The sequence below is a fragment of the Diabrotica virgifera genome, chromosome 5 (assembly GCF_917563875.1).
Source record: "Diabrotica virgifera virgifera chromosome 5, PGI_DIABVI_V3a".
NCBI classification, from domain to species: Eukaryota; Metazoa; Arthropoda; class Insecta; order Coleoptera; family Chrysomelidae; genus Diabrotica; species Diabrotica virgifera.
The window spans coordinates 118237972-118257468 of record NC_065447.1 but is presented as its reverse complement, the minus strand read 5'-3'; the positions used below and the strand labels follow the sequence as shown (position 1 = coordinate 118257468).

Here is a 19497-nt window from a genome sequence, read left to right as displayed (position 1 = left end):
CTAGAATATTCCACAGGGTGATGCAAACTTTAAGAAAAAAACACAGTTTGATTCGTACACCCGGTATACAATGAAAATCTACATGTTTAGCAACAGTATTATTATAACGATATTTTTAAGGAATAAGGCTATAACATATTAAAAAATCACTTAAATCGGACAACAGGTTTAGGAGAAATAAGACATCAAAAATGACCTATTTTTAAGGTGGCCCGTTAATTTTGGCCCAGAGTGTATTACATCCTTAATAGTTTTTTATTGCCAGTGACCAAGAAAAACCTAGAAGTTAATTGTATTTGAATCTATTTTACCCCATTTGGGGTTTCCGTTTGGAGACGTCAATTAGAAGCGACAAAGTGTTCAATTATTAAAAACTTTAAAATTTAATATGGACTATGCAGGGAGACCTCCAGATAAACCTCCAGATATTAACAGGATGGATCAAGATGATAATATAGAGGAAAGTGACATCAATATAAATAACACATGGGACGGTAAATCAAAAAATAAAGGAGAAACTGTAAGTAATAAATCTGATAATTCTACAGACAATATAAGAGAACATTTCCTATATCAGAGCAGTGACGTAGGACCTTTCCATGCATATATAGAAAATAATACTCCGAACTTTAAAGGTCAGCTTAATGCTATCAAAATTGGCGACATTATACTCTCTAATTTTTCGAATTTAGATAACAAAATTACTAGTATTGATTCAATAGGCAAGAATAGAATTAGAATTAAATTTAAAGATTACCAATCAGCCAATTTTTTAATCAATCAAAAAGCTTGCTCATTGTTTACAAACAACAATTTAGATGTTTACGTTCCGAAGTTTATACTCCATAGACAGGGTATAATTAGGGACATAGATATAGAATTTTCAGAAGAATATATCAAAAATAAAATTAAACAATATGATATGCACTGTAAGTTCGAAGTAGTTTCGGTTAGAAGAATAAATAGAAAGGCAGAGAAACATATGAAGATAAAACAATAATAGACAAAGTTCCAACAAAATCATGTATTGTTAATTTTAAAGCACAAACTCTTCCTAAATATATCACAATTAATAAAGTGATCAAAGACGTTGAACCCTATGTTCAAAAAGTTCTATTATGTTTCTCTTGTCTCCGTTTTGGACACCTTGGATTTAATTGTAAAGCACGTCCCAGGTGCAACAAATGTCATGATTTCCATAATACAAAAGATTGTACAGTAAATGAATATACTCCAACTTGTTTCAGCTGTCAAGGTAATCATTTGACTACACACCTAAGTTCATGTCCTGAATTTTCTAGACAGAAACAAATTAAGAATACGATGTCATCATTAAATCTAAATTTCTTTGATGCATGTAAACAAATTCCGAAAGTTTCATATGCCAATATTGCTGCCAGAAATAGCAGTTCTTCCTTACCAACCAATTCTAATCAGAATGAGCAATCTTATCGAGTAATTCCAAATCAATCAGCTTCATCATCAAAGAAATTCTCCTCACAAATGTTCTTCAGCAGTAATAACCCAGAAAAAATAAATTTTAAGCGACACCGGCCAAGTTCTCCCAATCCTTTGGAATCAGCTAGAAAAGAAATACTTTCTCAAGAAAATATTCCTAGACAAAAAGGTGGTATTTATAATACGTCTAAATATACAGAGCATACAAATACAACAAACTTCAAATAATGTAATTTTAGAATTGGTTCTTAATATAATTAGTTCATTAAAAATCACTGAAAATTTAGACAAATCAAAAACAGAGATTACACAACATATTAATAAATACTTAAGTACGGCAGCGATCTCACAAGAAGACTTACTATTTCAAACATCATGTCAGACACAACTAACCCTATAAACTTTTTACAATGGAACTGTCGCTCAGCAGTTTCTAATAAACCAAATTTAGAAGCCTTACTTATTCAAAAAAATGTATATGTGGCCATGTTATCAGAAACATGGTTTAAACCAGAAAAATTTTATAACTTCTCAGGATATAATTGTTTTAGATCTGATCGCCCTGATGGGTACGGAGGCACAGCAATTTTAATTAAAAATAAAATAATTACAGAAGAGATAAATTTATTGGATAATTATAATTTTACTTATAATTGCATAGCTGTTAAACTTTCGTGTATCACGAAACCTATACATATAATATCCGTATATAAAGAACCAGGTATTAGAGTAACGGTTGAAGAATGGGTCAATTTTTTTCAACACATTCCTTCTCCATTCATCATTGGTGGAGACTTCAACGCTCACAACATGGCATGGGGTTGCGAAAATAATGATACTCACGGTAAAGTTTTATTAGGCGATAGAACAATGTAATCTATTATACTTAAATGATGGTTCTCCAACTCTTGCACTAACTTCCAGCCCATCAGCAATCGATATAACAATATGTACCCAGGACATTGTATCTAAATTAACTTGGTCTGTTATTCAAGATCCACATGGTTCTGATCATCTACCCTTGATCATCGCCTTGGAAAACTCGGAACAAGCAATACAACCTGGTGACAATACACACAAAAGATGGAATTTGCATAAAGCAGATTGGAATTTGTATTCATCGAACTTTTATTCGGGAAAACAACCACAAACTTATGAAGAATTAGTTGCCGAAATAAACCGATGCGCAACCATTTCAATTCCAAAATCATACAACAATAACAAATATCCTACAAACAAGCTACCAAAACCATGGTGGGATAATAACTGCGAATCAGCTGCAAATAACCGCAAAACAGCATATAGACGTTATAAAACAAATCCTAATCTTCACAATCTAATTGAATACAAAAAATTAGATGCCTTAGCAAAGAAAACTTTTAAAATTAGAAAAAAACAAACTTGGATAAATTACTGCGAAAGCTTAAACTCCAACACTCCAATCAGCGACGTCTGGAAGAAAGTAAATCGCTACAAAAACCGAAAGCAGTCCAATCAACTTCCGATAAACACCGAAGCTGCATGGATAGAAGATTTCCATTTCAAGATTTCACCTCCTTGGGTTCCAAGTCAAATAAATGAAGCTACAGTTACCGTACCCAGAGAAAACTTCAATCTAGAGAAACCATTTGAATTATGTGAATTAAATCATGGACTCAAGCAAAATAATAGTTCATCTCCAGGGATGGACTGTATATCATATTCTATGCTATATTTTCTACCTACAGAATACAAACTATCATTACTACAAATTTTTAACACTATATGGCAAAACAAAAATTTAATTCCCAAAGCATGGAAGGACTATATTGTATTACCTATAAAAAAAACAGGAAAGCCAGATAACAAAGTTGAATCTTACAGACCTATATCTTTAAGTTCCTGTATACTAAAAACTCTAGAGAGATTAATCAAAAATCGGCTTGAATACTGGCTTGAGTCCGAAGATATCCTTCCCAAATCTCAGTACGGCTTTCGAAAATCCAGATCTACACAAGATGCTCTCACTTCCTTAGTCTCTTCTTTACAGGTCAATTTTACAAATCAGGCGTCGACAGCTGCAGCATTTATAGATGTAACTTCAGCGTTTGATAACATCAATTTAGACATTCTTTATAAAAAATTAGTAGATCTTGGAATGCCAGTTAAAATTTCAAATTTCATTGTATCCTTGTACAAGAATAGATGGACTTACTTAAAAATAAACGAGAACCTTTTACCTCCAAGGTTAACGAGTATAGGTATACCACAGGGTAGTATTTTAAGTCCACTTCTTTTTTCATTGTACAATATAGATTTAGAACACATAGTACCTCCACACTCTAATATTTTACAATTTGCAGATGATGTTGTGTTGTACACCTCCCATTCTTCTCTAGACATTTGTAGACGTCAACTTGAATTTACATTAGATTGTGTAAAAAATGATTACCATTCTCTAGGTTTATCCATATCAACGACAAAGACTGAAATTTGTTTTTTCTCCAAAAAACGCCAAATTCCTCAAAGCACCTTCAAATTAGGTAGAATAGAATTTCCGATAAAAAATTGTGTTAAATATCTTGGGACGTATTTGGATCGTAAATTGTTGTGGAAGGATCAAATTCATTATATTATAAAGAAATCAGAAAATTCTATGAATATCCTTAGAGCTTTTTGTAGAACCGGTTGGGGAGCTGACCCGAATATTGCATTGCTATTCTATCGCTCAATGATTCGACCAATTTTCGACTATAGTTGTCATTTATATGGGTCTGCGTCAACAGGATATCTTAATAAAGTTGAAATCCAAAGGAATAAATGTTTGAGACTCTGTCTCGGTTACTTAAAATCTACTCCTATTACTATTATTGAGATTGAAGCTAAGGAACCACCACTTACTCTACGTAGACAGTTTTGTACAAATAAGTTTGTAGCTAGAGCTATTTCAAAAAACGTCAGCTACTTAAGGACTATTCGTAACTTGAATATATTAGATTTAAGCCACAAATATTGGTGTACTAAAAAAACCCCCATATACGTTGAAAGCTATAGAAAATTGACAATGTATGAACACCAAATATACAAAAATAAAATACCTCCAATTTACACTAAACCTCCTGAAACTCTCTTTTCCAAGATAATACAAACAAATTACATGGATTCAAACCTTCCAGGCAGTATTATCAACAAAATAATTAAAGACAAGTGGCCTATGTTTCAATATATTTTTACTGACGGCTCCAAAATTCAAAATAGAACCGGAAGTGCAATATATCACTGGAATTCTGAATACAAAGAATCATGCCGATTGCCTAATGAAGCTTCAATATATACTACCGAATTATCAGCTTTATTACTTGCGCTAAAATATATAGCCTCTGTTGGTATGGACAATTATATCATTTTCACCGATTGTAGAAGTATTGTGGACAAACTCACTTCTATCCAATCGACAAAAAGTCTAAACCACATTGAGATAGAAATTAAGAGTCTATATTATGATATTACTTCCTCGGGCAGTTCAATTATTATTTGTTGGGTTAAAGGACATTCTGGAATATTTGGAAATGAAGAAGTCGACAAATTAGCTAATTCTGCAGCTTTAACCAAACGAAACATAAACAACATACTTCTACCAGTAACCGATATAGATAATATCAGTAAAAACCACACAAAATTGGCAACGTGTATATAACCAAAGTACAACGGGAATAAATTTTAGAAATTGCCAACCACTAATTCCCAATGAGAGATGGTTTAAACAAGAATCAAATAGGCTATTTATAAAAACAATAAACAGAATGAGGTCAAATCACGCACTCACCTCAGCATACAAACACAGCATAGGTATCAGTGATAACCCATATTGCGCCTGTGGTGGAATGGGAGATCTACAGCACCTAATATTGGAGTGTGGACAGTACAGACAAAATATTAAAGTGATGTATGAAAAGTTAATTGATCTAAATTGTCCTTTACCTGTCAATTTAAACGAAATTCTTTTTCCAAAAAATAAGCAGACGTTAAAATGTCTTTACGAATATGTAACGTCCTGTAAATTTAAATTTTAAATAGGCTTAGATAATAAAATTAAAAATTGTAAAAATATCTCACAAAATTGAAAAATGTATTCATTAATATATTATAACACCGTGTAAATTTAGATAATAAGTAGGCTTAGATATTAACTTAAAATTGTTATTGTAATACCATACAAAAAAAAAAAACAAATAGTCTGGCTAATTGACTATGTCAAAGCCATTAATAATAATAAAAAAAAAAAATTACCCTATTTTTACCTGTAGCGATTTAAACGAAAAAACTGCCATTTTTGACTCCTATTTGTTAATAACTAAAGTTCTCGTCCGAACTGTGACGGGCATTTTTGTATTTATAATGTATTAGGTATATAGTACCCAAAAAATTCATTTACAACCTGGCTGGTCAAGTGTTCCGACAAAAACCTTAATTCTCTGGACTTTTACTTCATTTACTTTGTTTATTAGTTGCTGTAAACTGTTCAAACTGTCTGAAAAAATAACGGTGTCATCTGCATAGCGGATGTTGTTTAGGCGTTCTCCATTTAGGAGTAAAATATACAGGGTGTTCCATTTAAAAAAACATAAGTTTGTGTCACCCTGTCAATACGGGTGGCCCTGTATCTTTGAAAATATTATTAAGTTACGATCCTATCAGTACCCCAACTTTTACTTAAATAACTTTTTTTCGTATCTCTTACGACATACGAGTAATTCGACTTTGTCACACTAATGCCCCACCCTGTAGGTGAAAGAATACATCCTTGTCTAACGCCTCGTAGAATCTAGATCGCTTCCATCTCCAAGATTTGTTCTTATTGTAGCTGATTGGTTCCAGTATAAATTTTGTATTATACGCCGGCCTTTATCTTATTTAAATGAATATAGACTCTCAAATAAAACAAAAACAAACTGGAATCCGATCAGTTCATGTAATACGATCTTGAAAAAATAGAACGACAGTTACATATACAGGGTGTCCAGTAACTCTACCGACAAACGAAGACAGGAGATTGCTCAGATAATTTTAATACAATTTAACCCAATTCACCCAGTTCGAAAATTCTTCCTAACGGAGCTAGAGCTATTTGAAGATGGCGTCTGGTAATTTAGTCCGTTCTTTAACGGTAAAATATTGCAAAACCTTTAAATTTTAAAGAACCGCTTGGATTGACATGAAATTTGGCATACACATAGCTAACAAGTCAAAGAAAAAAAGTGATATTGTGCCGATATGTGCTTTTGTCCTGGGGGTGGTTTTCACCCCCTCTTGGGGGTGAAAAAATATTCGTCTAAAGAAAGTCAGGAAATGGATAAACTGGCTAATTCTAAGTAACTTTTGTTCTATAGAGTTTTTTCACTAAGTCAATACTTTTCGAGTTATTTGGCAGTGAGTATGTTCATTTTTTCAACAAAATAACCACGCTTTTAGACGGTTTTTCGCAAATAACTCAAATAGTAAGTACTTTGTCGAAAAAACATTCTTAGCAAAAATATAGCCTGTAAAAAATTTAAAAAAATGGTGTATACATCACGTCTCTATACCTAGTAGAAGCAGAGATATAGCTAATGAAAAATAGGTTCATATTCGTCAAATTCCAAATGGAATACTTAACGTGAAATAACCAAAAATGAAGCACATTTCGGGGAAAACTCATTATAACTTATTTAAAGTGTTTAAAAAAAGCTTCATTTTTGTTTTATAAAAAAATTTCTAGCATCAAAATTAAACAAGTTACGCTTAAAATAAAGTTAGTCCCTTTTGGTTTTGGTAAAAAAATCCGAGAAAATCACCCCCTAATTAGTATCTTAAATGAACTTAATCGTTACGACTTCACAAGTTTCTTGACTCGTATATATATTGTTTATATGATCCGTAAGTTTCATCGGTTCAAAGTCCTGATTATTGAAAGGGCTGTAGTTAAAAGGGGTTGAACGAGTCACTGATCACGAATGTATGCAAATTTAGAAACACCAAATCTTAATCATCCTATCCAAGATGGCGGAAAGTAAAAATGTGCTGTCACCTCTCTCTATAGTAAAAGAGGTAGATTTTGAAGAGAATACATTTAAATGTTGTCAAACGAAGCCTAATAAAACACTCGTTTGTATAGTATGTGGAAATAGTTATCATATCTCATGTGCTGTGAAAAACAAAGTGAAATTCTTCAAGATAGGGGATTCGCGTGTAATCTGTTGCCAAAATAGTGATGGACAACCCATCGAATCATTTAGTGCCATAGCGATAGAAAATCAGTGGTTAAAAAGGCTGTTAGCTGAAAAAGATGATAAGTACAATTTATTATTAGATAACAATAATCTATTAAAATCAAATAATGAACATTTGCTAGAAAAATTAAATTTATTGCAATCAGAAATAACCAGAACCAAAATCTCACAAAAACCCAACACAACTGCTAATGAGGGTTTAATAAAAACTCAAAGTAATGAAGATAAGACGGCCAGTGTCCAGTCAACGAATTCTAAATACAAAACAAACAATGAAACTGACTCAAATAAAAATTTTAATGATAAAAACACCAAACATGTTGAAAGGAATTCTAATATACAGGGCAATTCAAAAGTTACTACAAACGAATTAAATGTACAATTAATGGATATTCAAACCAAACAGACATGTGACTACATTACAAATTTAACTGTCGAAAATGAGGAAAGCACAAAAATGAATCTTAATCATATCACAATGGGGAGTTCAGAGAATAAAACGAACGATGAAGGATATCAGATTGTGACAAAAAGACGCAAGAGAATAATGGGAACTGGTGATAAGGATTTCCATGGAAAATCCGAAAAACCAGACAAAAAATTGTGGCTATTCATCTCAAAAGTTCCGGATAGTGTAAATGCGGACCACATCAAGAGTTTCATAATAACTAAGACAAACTGCGAGGATATACAAGTAAAATTGTTACCAACTGACCAGAAAAGAAGGGATAATCAATGTTTCATGATGGGTGTACTACCTCACTTAAGGGAAGAAATTTACAATCCTGCTTTTTGGCCGAAAAAAATTGGCATTGAACGATTTAACTTTAGGTTAGGAAGAAGATTTTTAGATCGCGAGCATCACAATAGAGGTCTGTCAACTGGAGAAGATAGACCAGACTCTTTTTTAGTCAAGTAAATCCAAGAGAAAATAATATAGTCAATGTTATTTTATAGTTAGTATTTTAATGTATCTTGTACTGTGTTTGTACTATACCAGATTGTGTTTTATAAATGTAAACTCATTTTTAAAAACAATAAATTTTCTGTCTGTCTGTCTGTTAATCAATTTTTGTCTAACAGAAAAACAAAAAAATACATACATGATATTCAGAAAAGCAAATCTGACTTTTTTTGTTTTTTGAGATCTTTGGTATCTCTAACAATTTTTAAGTTATTTTGAAAAAAAGCATATTTTTCAAAATTTAAATTTTTAAAAATTTTAATTTGAGACCAAATTTTTTCAAAAATAAGCACTTTGACTCGATGAAACTTTCAGATCATATAAATACAACATAAGTAAAATAATTTGTGGAGCGGTAACGATTAATTTCATTTAAGTTGCTAATAAGGGGTTGGTCTTCCCGATTTTTTTTTGCAAAAACAAAAGGGACCAACTTTATTTTGAGCGTAACTTGCTTAAATTTAATGCTAGAAACTTTTCGTAAAAACAGAAATAAAGCTTTTTTAAAAACTTTAAAACAGTTATAATGGGTTTTCTCCAAAAAGTGCTTAATTTTTTGGATATTTCACGTCGAAATATTCTATTTGAAATTTGGTGAATATGAATCTATTTTTCATTGGCTACAACTCTGGTTCTACGAGATCCAGAGACCTAACGCGTACACCATTTTTTTTTTACTTTTTTATAAGCTATATTTTTGCTAAGAACGTTTTTTTCGACAAAATACTTACTTTTTGAGTTATTTGCGAAAAATCGTCTAAAAATGTGGTTATTTTGTTGAAAAATTAACATATTCACTCGCAAACAACTCGAAAAGTGTTGACTTGGCGAAAAAGCTCTATAGAACAAAAGTTACTTAAAATTAGTCAGTTTACCCATTTCCGGACTTATTTTGGACATATATTTTTTCACCCCCAGCAGGGGGTGAAAGTCACCACCAGGGCAAAAGCACACATCGGCACAATATCACTTTTTTTCTTTGACATGTAAGCTATGCGCATGCCAAATTTCATGTCAATCCAAGCGGTTCCTTAAAATTTAGAGCAAAAACCGTGAAAGAATGGACTAATTAGTTTTTCTTAAATACCTCCAGAACGCTTCTATTTAGAAAAACAAAAATTGGTACGCTTGTTCATTTTCCAGATATAAATCGATTTTATCCATTGCGAATTTCTAGTACCTGTCATAGGCGTCCGTTTTGGGTAGGACAACGGTTATTTTATCGCATAACTTTTTTGTGTTTAACTCTAAACTCTAAAGCATTTTTGACTCAGGATTATTAAATTGTGAAGTGTTTTAGTACTAAAAGGTACTCTTGTTTTAAGTCGATACGACACACCGTTTTCTAGAAATCGATTTGAACATTTTTGGTTACTTGAATTTGAAAAAAAATTTAAAAAGTTTTAAAAAAATCGGTGTATTTTACCAACTTAAAGCAAGAATAACTTTTAGCACTAGAGTACCTCATAATTTAATAATCTAGTGTCAAAAATGCTTAAAAATTGAAGACAAAAAAGTTATGCAATAAAATCACCGTTTACCTATGCAAAACGGATGCATATGACCGGTAGTAGAAATTCGCAATTAATGAAATCGATTCATCTCTGGAATATAAATAAAAATACCAGTTTTCGTTTTTTTAAATATTCTTTTTTTAATTTTTTTTTGAAATTCAAAATACGAAAAATTTTCAAATCGATTTTTTCCAGAAAACGGTGCATCCGTTTAAAGCAAGAGTACCTTTTACTTTTAGAATACCTCACAATTTATTAATCCAGAGTCAAAAATACTTAAAAATTAAAGCCAAAAAAGTTATGCGACAAAATAACCGTTGCCCTATCCAAAACTTACGCCTATGACCGTTACGAGAAATTCGCCATGGACGGAATCGATTTATCTCTAAGATAAATACGCGTACCAAATTTCGTTTTTCTAAATAAAAGCGTTTTGGAGGTATTTCAGAAACACTAATCACCAGACGCCATTTTCAAATAGCTTCAGCTCCTTTAGGAAGCATTTTTGAACTGGGTGAATTGGGTTAAATTGTCTTAAAATTATCTGAGGAATCTCCTGTCTTCGTTTGTCGGTAGAGTTTCTGGACACCCTGTATATCAACCTACAAACAAATTGTTTGAAGCAATGTAAATACCACCGTCCATTCAAATATTATATTTCAGAACTATTTTTACAAAAATCATTTTTATGACTAGGAAGACATTCCTTAGATGTGGCAACAGAGCGCTGTATAAAATAGAAACTGAACTTTCAATTTTGCCCAAAACCGTTGAGTTTACTAATAAAATCGGTGACTTCGCTAGTGGCAGCAGCAGTCGACTCATGTATTTTTCACACTTTTTCAGTTTGTAAGAGACGGAAGATCGTATTCACGTTTTTGAAAGGATAGAGTTAGTGCCACGTTTTTCACTGAAGGATGGGGTATCTTCCCGAATTAATATTTCAATCAACCCTACAGGTTAAATTGCATACAAGTTCGAACGAAGTTACAATGGTTGGAGGGGGGATAGAGTGTGTACACAAAGGACCTTGCGAAACAAGCGCATGACGGGCCACACTATCCCTACTCCAATTATCATAACTGATTAGTGTTTAAAGTATTTTTGAAGTGAAAACTTCTTTAGCGACGTTATGCACTTTTGGATGACCGTCACCGCTACCGCGAGGTATTAGTAATTTATATACTGTAGGCTGAATTGCGTATAAGTTCGAACGAGGTTATAATGGTTGGAGGAGGGATAGTGTGTACACGAAGGAGTTTGCGAAGCAAGCGCATGACGGGCCGCACTATCCCTACTCCAATTATTATAACTGATTAGTGTTTATTATAGGTATAGAGCACTTCTCTTTGGATGGGGAAAAATCATTGATCTCGCGATCATCATCGACACGGCGAGATATTAGTAATTTATATACTATAGGTCGAATTGCGTATAAGTTCGAACGAAGTTATAATGGTTGGAGGAGAGATAGAGTGTGTATCGTGGAGCTTGCGAAGCAAGCGCATGAGGGGCCACAGTGTCCCTACTCCAATTATTATAAGTGATTAGTGTTTAAAGTATTTTTGAAGTGAAAACTTCTTTAACGATGTTGTGCACTTTTTGGATGGGGAAAAAGCACTTAATTCGCGACCGTCATCGCTACCGCGAGATATTAGTAATTTATATACTGTAGGCTGAATTGACATTCTAGCTAAGTTCGAACGAAGTTATAATGGTTAGAGAAGGGATAGAGTGTGTACACGAAGGAGCTTGCGAAGCAAGCCCATGACGGGCCGCACTATCCCCACTCCAATTATTATAACTGATTAGTGTTTAAAGTATTTTTGAAGTGAAAACTTCTTTAGCGACGTTATGCAATTTTTGGATGGGAAAAGAATTGAATTCGCGACCGTCATCGCTACGGCGGGATATTAGTAATTTATATACATGTTGAATTGCGTATAAGTTCGAACGAAGTTATAATGGTTGGAGGAGAGATAGAGTGTGTTTCGGTGGAGCTTGCGGAGCAAACGCATGAGGGGCCACACTGCCTCTACTCCAATTATTATAAAGTGATTAGTTTTAAAGTATTTTTGAAGTGAAAACTTCTTTAACACGTTGACGGACAGAACGTCTATAGACGTCCAATTTTCATTGATGTAATGTGACACAACGTCTATAGACGACAGTTTTAAAATATCGAGAAGTGGCAAAAAATGGCTGTCCAAAAAAAGTCATATTGTTCTGAAGCTATTTTCTTGTGGCATTTTTACAATCAACTATTTTTAATGGGAAACAAGCCACAATTTTACCAAAAATGATTTTATTAACGTTTCGAAGCCCAAATCGGGTTTCGTTGTCAAAATACAAAATACTACTAAAATAAACAAAAATGTTGTTGCTAAGTAAAAAATTCTTCTAATAATTTATTTAATCTGACTCATTTATATTGGCAATTCAGACGTATATTATACATTTTAAAGTAGAAGACTTTAAAATGATATCGCCAATATTTATGAGTTGCGTTCCTGGGACGACTTTACTAAAAGATAGTTCATTCGATTACATGAAATCAATCCCAACTCAAGAATATCCGTCACAAAAAAATCATAGCATGTGATCTGTCTTTAAAAAGACAACCAAATGCAACGATGACAGTAAAATTCTCGCGTTAGAGATTCCATAGTAAATCATTTTAAAGTCTGCTACTTTAAAATGTATAATATACGTCTGGATTGCCAATATAAATGAGTCAGATTAAATAAATTATTAGAAGAATTTTTTTTACTTAGCAACAACATTTTTGTTTATTTTAGTAGTATTTTGACAACGAAACCCGATTTGGGCTTCGAAACGTTAATAAAATCATTTTTGGTAAAATTGTGGCTTGTTTCCCATTAAAAATAGTTGATTAAAAAAAGTCATATTACATCTACAGTGACACGACTTCCATTGTGGTCGTCCACATGTTTACAAAAAATGTTAAACTCATTGTTTCCATAAACTATAACCGATAAAGGAAATTCAGAATTTCTCTATTCCCTTTGCAAAATAAATATAGTGCCACAACACTTGCTTATACATTTGACGAACTGTCCGTCAACGTGTTAACGATGTTGTACACTTTTGGGATGGGGAAAAAGCATTGAGCGATCGTCATCGCTTCACCGAAATAAATTCTGTACGTTTATGTATTATGCGTATGTATACAGGGTGTTTCGTTAATAATTGTCCATATACTAACTGGAGAAACCTTAGTACAAAATACGAAGATTTAACCTAAAACACTTAAATAAAATGTGGTTCCTTACTGAGTTACAGGGTGTGTTATCTAAAAATTTAAAAAGTATTTTTGCTCAGTATTTAACTGGTATTTAAGTATTTAACTAATTTTACGCTAAACAAATATTGACACTTGGTGTCATCTCTTAGCGACTATTATTATTAACGTCATAGGTCTTTATTCACGCGATAGATACTTTTATTTTTAGTAGATCTGCATTAATAAGTCAATTTTGACATAAGCCTACATTCTTGCGAAGCGGCGATATTATAAACTGATGGAAATTCTCAGACATAAATAACTGGAAGAGCAAGATATAAGATTTATATCTTACCTCTACCTACAATCAGTAAATATACTTGGTTTCATTTTACATTATATATTGCAAGACTTCACTGTACTGATTTCAACCCCATGTAATTAAATTTGCATTATATTCCTAGACTATGTAGTATGGTAATATAACAAATTTTTTTTATCATTACAACTGTTTATGATATATCATTTAATAAGCAACTGTAATACAGTAGAACCCCATTTATCCATGCTCAATATGGGACCGGGTGTCGCATGGATAATGGAAAAGCATGGATAATCTGAACATTTATTTCTTATATAGGTAATAGATATGTACACACATACTTATGTTTATATCTACCTACCATAAAAAGATAACCGAAAAAAATAAATCTTATAAGTTTAAACTTTAAACTTACTTTTAAATTACATAAACAGATACATATGCTTTTTCTCATGAGGATCTTTCAGTGCGTCACAATTTTTCGATTTCTTTCTAACGCATTAAATTGCATGTGACAGAAAAAAACTCACGTCGGTGATTACATTTCGTCGGTGACATTTATAACATTTATTCTAGTTGTCAATAGCTGGCCATATAATCGAAAAAAATTATTTACCAATTATAATATAATATATCTACGAATATAATATGTACAATTTCTAAGACTATACAAATCAAAGAAAATACCATTTTATAAATGCAATAAACACAATTGATTTGATTTTATGCCAAATTGCAAATAAAATGTGACAACTGTCAGATTTAACTAAAATGTCATGTCACTAAAATGTATATTATCACGGACTTACCTTTTTTCTATCATTTGTGACGCACTGAAAAATGCTCATGAAAAGAAGCATAACAGAAAAACACAGTATTTTAGCCTAGCTGTTTGTTTAAAAAAGTCAATCATGTTGGCCTGTGTTAAAAATCTTCGATTTTTTAATCTTCTGACATATTTTGCGCAGGTTCAAAATATCTACAAGCTCCGAAGGTTCTTGTTGCTCAAAATAGTCTACTATAATGTTGGCAGATTCCTCATCCTCCTGTTTAGTTACTGTTTTGATTGTCATCATTTTCTTCTTCTTGGCTCTCATTTTCTGATGAATCAGTTAAAAGAATCTTTGATTTTAAAGTGTTAGTGAAGATCCCCTTGCTTAGCACACACTGGCCCATAGATTGTTATGCTCTACGATCTTTTCTGTAGACACAACTTGGATAGAAAGTGCTTCATCAAGTTGTTGAAAAGTCGATCCTTTCAATGATTTCCATTCAGGTATATAGGGCAGTCAATGAGGGTATTTGGCTCTGGATTCCATCCTACTACATCGATTTACTTGATATTTTCACAGTAAGTAGGAAATAGCTCAAGAAACAAAGTCTAGCCTATGCCGATGTGCGCTTTTATCTTGGGGGTGGTTCCCACCCCTTCTCGGGGGTGAAAAATGTTTTGGTTAAAATAGCCACGGAAGAGGCCAGAGAACCTAATTTTAAGCAAAAACTGTTCTTTAATTATTTTTTGAAAACTCAATACTTTTTGAGTTATTCGTGGTGGCAAATTGGCCATTTTCATTGAAAAATGACACCCTTCTGACGGATTTTTACGAATACCTTAAAAACCATGCATCTAACAAAAAAACTATATATAATATTTCTGTAGGTTATAAAAAAACAAAGAGATTTGTTCCTTCATAAATCTTCTAGTTAAAATACAAAGAGGGATATGGTAGGTAAGAAAAATTTGTTTTTTTGCTGCATGCTCAAATCGGTGTATTCAACTTGAAATAACAGAGAAACTGTCAATTTTAGGTGTATAATGATACTAATAACTTTTGTAGTGCTTGAAAAGATCTTTAAAATGAGCAATACTAAATGTCGATTTCATTCAAACTAAGCGAGATATTCTGCAAAAAAGTTGATGACTAATATATTTTAAGAAGAAATGAGAAGTATATTTAACCCCTCATCCATAATTTAAATAGTTTTCCTTCTGCAATACTTTTTATTATAGTTATAGTGTTATTTCTATGTTCAAAAAGTTGGACTGGATTAAAATGAATGGTTTTTGAAAAAAACAAGATCAAATTACAAAGTGCATTTTTAAATTTTCTTAAAAATCTTCCTTTTCCTCCATGTAACTCGAAAAAGATAAGAGATATGAAAAAAAGATACCACACAAGAATGTAGGGCTTTTTCAGATAAAAATTTCCTTTTTATTTTTCATTACTGCATCTCTTATCATTTTCAAGTTACATGGAGAAAAAGGAAGATTTTTAAGACAATTTAAAAATGCTCTCTATAATTTGATCTTTTTTCTTCAAAAACCATTCATTTTAAACCCGTCCAACTTTTTGAACATAGAAATAACACTATAATAAAAGGTATTGTGGAAGGAAAACGATGCATTTACATTTTGGTGGATGGGGGTTAAAATTAATTCTCATTTTTTCTTAAAATACATTAGTTATCAATTTTGTTTGTAGTATATCTCGCTTAGTTTTAATGTAATGGACCTTTAGTGTAGCTCATTTTAAAGGTCTTTTCAAGCACTAAAAAAGGTATTAGTAGCATTATACACCTAAACTCGACTGTTTCTCTGTTATTTCAAGTTGAATACACCAATTTGAGAATGTACCAAAAAACAAACTATTTTCACCTACGATATCTCTTTTTGTATTATCATCATCATCAGTGGTGTTACAGCTCTTTATGAGCCAAAGCCTTCTTCAGAACAATCCTCCATTCGCCCCTGTCTCTGGCAACTCTTCTCCATGCTCTAATTCCAACAGATTTTAAATCAGTTTCTAGGTTGTCTTGCTACCAAGTCTCGGTCTTCCTCTTGCTCGTTGTCCTATCGGCCCTCTTCCGTCAAAAACTTTTCTGATTATGGCATCTTCCTCTCACCTGATTACATGACCTATTATTCCAGTTCTAGGTCGTCAATTATTATTCTTGTAGGTGTCGGGTTGCTTGACCTAGTGCAACACATATATTTGGTCTTTTGAACATTTATATTTAGCCCCATTCTCTGTGCAGATGCTCTTAACGACCGAAATGCTTCAGTCACAGATTTTTTAGATCTCTTTGTATTATAACTAGAAGATTTATGAAGGCAAGTGTCTCTTTGTTTTTTTATAGCCTACAAAAATGTTTAATGTAGTTTTTTTAGTTAGATGCATAGCTCTTAAAGTATTCGCAAAAAACCGTACGAAAAGGTGTAATGTTTCAATGAAAATGGCCAATTTTCAACCACGAATATCTCAAAAAGTATTGAGTTTTCAAAAAAAAAATTATGGAACAGTTTCTGCTTAGAATTAGGTTCTCTGTCGAATTCCGTGGTAACTTTAACCAAAAAATTTTCCACCCCCAAGATAAAAGCACACATAGGCATAGGTAGTGCTGTGAGTCGAGAATATTTCCAAGAGAATATTCGCGAACATTGGAAAGTTTCCGAGAATATTCGCCTATAAAAAATGGAAATATTCTCCTGGCCGCGAATATTCCCGGAAACTTTCAATGGAAAATTCTCGAGAATATTTCGGAGAACTTTCAAGAATGTTTCCGAGAACTTTCCATAATATTTCCGAGAACTTTTGAGAATATTTCCAAAGAGCTTTTTGGACATAAAGAGTCAGTGACGTAATTTGAATTTACATGGAAGTAGCGCTATTTAATTCACACAGCCGGCGATCCTATACCACTGCCAAGTACAAAAGGAACTTGAAAATTACCTACATTATTTTTATACATACTAAAAATGCCTAACGCTATACTAAAATCACAATAAAGATGCACTAGAAATAAACAAACCAATACACGTTTGAATGTTACGAGGAGTACTCCCGAATCATGATTTACAATGTATACACTTTGCAAATCATGATTTGGGAGTCATTTTAGAGGAAAGAGCATATATTAGCTATGCAGTTTATAGACAGGATATAACCAATCATACCAAGTTTATTGACAAGAAAGAAAACATTTTTACAGAACTAACAAAGTTCTGTGCAAAAGCAGACCTTTGGTCAATGGTTTTTATTTGGCTTTCAGCATGATCAGTAGATTGTATAAACTGGTGACAAGGAATGTGCACCAAAACTTCTTTAAAAGATTTGGCAATTACAATACTGGGGTTACCAGCTTCCTACGCTGAAACAGAGCGTACTCTTTCATACATAATAATAGAAGAAATAGACTAACTAGATAGAGCAGGGAAGTTAATGTATAATAGCTCATAATGAAAAACTCCTAAAAGATCATAAACATGGAAAAATGGTATGTGGTGAGAGTCTTTCTATATCTCATCTGTTGGAACCAGGGCAAGACTCTAAATCCATATCAGAAAATGAAAGATTAAGCGAGACGGAGAGAGATTCTTCATTACATTCTCTTCATAATACTGAGTCCAGCTTGTGTGAAGAAATGTTCTCTGGCTCATAAGTATAGACTATAGGCTCTTACTTATTTATATATTTTTTGTTATTATTAGTTAAGAAAAAAGTTCCTGCTTTAATACTAGGTATATAGGAATACAGATTACCTGAAGTAAGTTAGTATATAATCAATATTGGGTTGTTTATTGTATGTTATCTTTTTTATTTTAAATTTTTTTTAAATAAAATAACTTTTTTAGTTTTAATTAGGTAGAATGACTAATAACAAATAATCAGAGTATTTTTTTAATTAAGTTAAATAAATTTTAAAAGTAATTTTGGACATTTAATTTTTAACAGATTTTTTCTGTAGTTGTAATACCACAACAATAAGTAAAGCTAACTACTGATTTGTATAATTTATTATAATAATTTTAATAAAAATGCAATATTTCCATAGGTTTCCGAAAGTTTCCAATAATCCCGGAAATTTTCCAGCGTTCGAATCTTCCCAGAAATTTTACATCACTAGCATAGGGTAGACTTTGAATTAGGAGATAAGTAGAGGCTAGGCCCAAAATTTCATTAAAATCCATGCAGTAGGATAGATTTCGGAGGTAATATCCTATTCTTGCTCCCACTGACTGGAGTAATATTTTTAAAAGAGTCAGACAAGATATAAAATTTTGTAGATTCACTTTGTATTTATTCAACCTTCATAGATTTCACAGTTTTCAGTTATATTTAAGTCCTAGCTTTTGTTCAATCACTGAAATATTTCTTTGCATTTTACACTAGTCATTACTATTTTGGAAACACTTGTTAAGACTATAGCAGAGTAATTACGTATTTTTTATGGGAAATAAGCCACAATTTTACTAAAAAATGAATTTATTAACGTTTCGAAGCCCAAATCGGGTTTCGTTGTCAAAATACAAAATACTATATATATATTATATATTAATTCACATAGTATTTTGTATTTTGACAACGAAACCCGATTTTTGCTTCGAAACGTTAATAAATTCATTTTTTAGTAAAATTGTGGCTTATTTCCCATAAAAAATACGTAATTATAAAAATGCCACAAGGAAATAGCTTCAGAACAACATTATAGCAGAGTAGAGTCTTCAACATCGGCAGCAGATGATAAGTGAATGATTTGCCTGTGAGGACCCTGAGCACTGTTGCTATTGATATTGCATTATGCATCTACCTCACAGCATATAGTTTCTGTTGAGTGATTTACAGTAACGCTATTTGGATAAAACCTCAAAAAACGTAATTTGAGTAAGAGAAGATCACAGCACGAATAATTCACAGCTGGGATAACCCGTGCACGGATAATCGGGGTTCTACTGTACTTATTGGATG

General features: G+C 32.3%; 1 protein-coding gene across 1 annotated transcript in view; it reads right to left on the bottom strand.

Annotated features, from left to right (window-relative positions):
* Positions 1-19497, bottom strand: part of LOC126884316 (splicing factor 3B subunit 2) — a 157681-nt gene that overhangs the window by 137750 nt on the left and 434 nt on the right. The window lies entirely within an intron of this gene.